This window comes from Stegostoma tigrinum, chromosome 46, assembly GCF_030684315.1.
Source record: "Stegostoma tigrinum isolate sSteTig4 chromosome 46, sSteTig4.hap1, whole genome shotgun sequence".
Classification (NCBI taxonomy): domain Eukaryota; kingdom Metazoa; phylum Chordata; class Chondrichthyes; order Orectolobiformes; family Stegostomatidae; genus Stegostoma; species Stegostoma tigrinum.
In genome coordinates, this window is record NC_081399.1 from 8348352 (window position 1) to 8352507 (window position 4156).

General features: G+C 49.4%; 1 non-coding gene across 1 annotated transcript; it reads left to right on the forward strand.

Moving 5' to 3' along the window:
- The first annotated feature begins 3689 nt into the window (after positions 1–3689).
- Positions 3690–3761, forward strand: trnag-ucc (transfer RNA glycine (anticodon UCC)). Its single transcript has one exon. It is a non-coding gene; the product is annotated as a tRNA-Gly (tRNA).
- Positions 3762–4156: the final 395 nt, after the last annotated feature.

Sequence of the window (4156 nt, forward strand, 5' to 3'; positions counted from 1 at the left end):
ATTTGATAAGGTTCCCCATGGTAGGCTCATTCAGAAGGTCAGGAGGAATGGGATACAGGGGAACTTAGCTGCTTGGATACAAAATTGGCTGGCCAACAGAAGACAGCGAGTGGTAGTAGAAGGAAAATATTCTGCTTGGAAATCAGTGGTGAGTGGGGTTCCACAGGGCTCTGTCCTTGGGCCTCTACTGTTTGTAAGTTTTATTAATGACTTGGATGAGGGGATTGAAGAATGGGTCAGCAAGTTTGCAGACGACACAAAGGTCGGAGGTGTCGTTGACAGTGTAGAGGGCTGTTGTAGGCTGCAGCGGGACATTGACAGGATGCAGAGATGGCCTGAGAGGTGGCAGATGGAGTTTAACCTGGATAAATGCGAGGTGATGCATTTTGGAAGGTCGAATTTGAAAGCTGAGTACAGGATTAAGGATAGGATTCTTGACAACGTGGAGGAACAGAGGGATCATGGTGTGCAGATACATAGATCCCTTAAAATGGCCACCCAAGTGGACAAAGGTTGTTAAGAAAGCATATGGTGTTTTGGCTTTCATTAACAAGGGGATTGAGTTTAAGAGTCGTGAGATCTTGGTGCAGCTCTATAAAACTTTGGTTAGACCGCACTTGGAATACTGTGTCCAGTTCTGGGCGCCCTATTACAGGAAAGATGTGGATGCTTTGGAGAGGGTTCAGAGGAGGTTTACCAGGATGCTGCCTGGACTGGAGGGCTTATCTTATGAAGAGAGGTTGACTGAGCTCGGTCTCTTTTCATTGGAGAAAAGGAGGAGGAGAGGGGACCTAATTGAGGTATACAAGATAATGAGAGGCATAGATAGAGTTGATAGCCAGAGACTATTTCCCAGGGCAGAAATGGCTAGCACGAGGGGTCATAGTTTTAAGCTGGTTGGTGGAAAGTATAGAGGGGATGTCAGAGGCAGGTTCTTTACGCAGAGAGTTGTGAGCGCATGGAATGCGTTGCCAGCAGCAGTTGTGGAAGCAAGGTCATTGGGGTCATTTAAGAGACTGCTGGACATGTATATGGTCACAGAAATTTGAGGGTGCATACATGAGGATCAATGGTCGGCACAACATTGTGGGCTGAAGGGCCTGTTCTGTGCTGTACTGTTCTATGTTCTATGTTCTATGTTCTAAATAGGGAGAGCGGGGGAGGAGAGTAGAAGGTGGTGAGAGGAGAAGCTAGCTGGAGAGGACACAGACAAGTCAAAGATGCAGGGATGGAGCCCGTAAAGATGAGTGTAGGTGGGGGGTTAGGGAGGAGAGAGGATAGTCCCGTGGGGGCGGGTACAGTTCAAGGTAGTGGGATGAGGTTAGCAGGGAAGAAATGGGGGTGCAACTTGATGTGGGAGGAGGGGATAGGTGAGAGGTCGAACACGTTAGGGAGGGGGGACGGGCTGAGCTGGTTTTGGGATGCTGTAGGGGGACGGGAGATATTGAAGCTGGTGAAATCCACATTGATACCACTGGGCTGCAGGGTTCCCAAGCGGAATATGAGTTGTAGTTTTCTCCACCTCCCACTCCTCAGAAAACAAAGCTTAGCCAAACTCATCCTCACCCTCAACAACTTCTCTTTCAATTCTTCCCACTTCCTACAGACAAAGGGGTGGCCATGGGTTACCCGCATCGGCTCAAGCTACGCCTGCCTCTTTGTACGTTACATGGAACAATCCCTCTTCCGTACATACACTGGCCCTAAACCCCACCTTTTCCTCCGTTACATTGATGACTGAATCGGCACCGCCTCGTGATCCCATGAGGAGCCAAAGAGTTCATCCAGTTCATCAGAACCTCCCACACCAACTTCAAGTTTACCTGGACCATCTCTAACAGCTCTCTCACCTTCCTCAACTTCTCTGTATCCATCTCTAGCAACAACATGGAAAGTGATATCTATTTCAAGCCCACCGACTCCCACAGCTACCTGGAAAACACCACCTCCAACCCACCTTCCTGCAAAAATGCCATCCCCATTCCCATTTCCTTTGCCTCAGCCGCATCTGCTCCCAGGATGAGGCATGGCATTCCTGTATTTCTCAGATGTGCTCATTTTTCTAGGACCACAACTTGCGCCCCCGCAGTGTTTGATAACGCCCTCGATCGTGTCTTCCACATTTACTGCAACTCATCCCTCACACCCTGTCTTCGCAATAACATTAAAAATGTATCCCCCTCAACATCACGTACCACCCCGACAACCTCCGGATCCAACGCATCATTCTCCAACACCTCTGACATCTGCAATCTGACCCCACCACTAAAGACATTTTTCCCTCCCCAACCTTGTCTGCTTTCCAGATGGACCATTCTCTCTATGGCTCCATTGTCCGCTCCACACTCCCCTCCAGCCCCACCACACCTAGCACTTTTCCTTCCAACTCCAGGAGGTGCAACACCTCCCCCATCTCCCCGATGCCAGGCCGCAAGAAGACTTTCCACATCAAGCAGATGTTTACCTGCACATCTACCAATGTGGTATACTGCATACGCTGTTTCCGTTGTGGCCTCCTCTCCATCGGGGAAAACAAGCAGAGGCTTGGGGACCGCTTTGCACAACACCTACGCGCGGTTCGCGCTAATCAACTGCACCTCCCAGAAGCGAACCATTTGAACTCCCCCTCCTATTCCTTCGACGACATGTCCATCCTGGCCCTTCTACAGTGCCACAATGATGCTACGCGAAGGTTGCAGGAAAAGCACCTCATATTCCGCGTGGGAACCCTGCAGCCCAATGGTATTATTGTGGACTTCACAAGCTTCAAAATCTCCCCTTCCCCCATACCGCACACCAAAACCAGCCCGGGTCGTCCCCACCTCCCGAACCTGTCCTTCCTCTCATCTGTCCCCTCCTCCCACCTCAAGCCGCACCCCCATTTCCTACCGACTAGCCTCATCCTGCCGCCCTTGAACTGTCTGTCCTCCGTGGACTGACCTGTCTCCTCCCTACCTCCCCACCTACACTCACCTTTACTGGCTCCATCCCCGCCTCTTTGACCTGTCTGTCTCTTCACCACCTATCTTCTCCTCTATCCATCTTCGATCCACCTCCTCCTCTCTCCCTATTTATTTCAGAACCCCCTTCCACTCCCCCTTTTCTGAGGAGGTGTCGACGCCCGAAACATCAGCTTTCCTGCTCCTCTGATGCTGCTTGACCTGCTGTGTTCACCCAGCTCCACACCTTGTTATTCCACCTGGTAGTAGTTGATCTGCTCATCAGCCATCTGCTGTATCTTCATCGCGACAGCGGTGTTTTTATGTGAGATATCTCAACCTCTTCAATCCTCTAAATGGTTTGAAGTACCCATACCGCACTCCGACTGAAGATCCTCCCTAACCTCTGCATCAATGAATCAGGTCGATGATCGCCTGACCATGAATCCCCTTCGAATGCTTAATGCCCGTTGTATTTACAGCAAGGAGTTGCACATACTGGAGATTGAAAAGAAAAGACAGAAATTACTGTTGAAAATCTTGAGGCCTGCACGCTTCTGTAGGGTGAAAGTCGAGTGAAGGTTTCGAAACCAGTTATTGTTCTTCAGAACTGCGAAGTCGTGATGCTGATGGGGCCAAACCTTCAGAGTTTCGCCAGCCATTTGTGATTTCTTCCAGTGCAAATGACCTTGTCATGATGATGATCTTTCTTTCATATGTTTGAGAATCAGGGGCACTGTCAGCAGCAGAGCGGTGGTGGTATAGTGGTGAGCATAGCTGCCTTCCAAGCAGTTGACCCGGGTTCAATTCCCGGCCATCGCAAGCCTGTGCATTTTTAATCGGTGTTCAACAATGTGCACCCATATTAAACAAGTGGGATTTCAGCCCTCACTTTCGCTGAAGTTTAAGCGAATGTTTCATTCTATTATAAGACAGACCCACCAGATCATTCTCTGACTTTCATGGTGATCCCTTTGCATATTTTATGCCAATTGTGCATTTTAACATTTGAAGGGTCTCGGCCCGAAACGTCAGCTTTTGTGGTCCGAAGATGCTGCTTGGCCTGCTGTGTTCATCCAGCTCCACACTTTGTTATCTTGGATTCTCCAGCATCTGCAGTTGCCCTTGTCTCTGATCGCTTGGAACAGTTGCTGTTTTGCAGTCAGATAACACTTCAGTCAGTTACGTTTTCTAATGGCATTAGGTGAATCTAATAT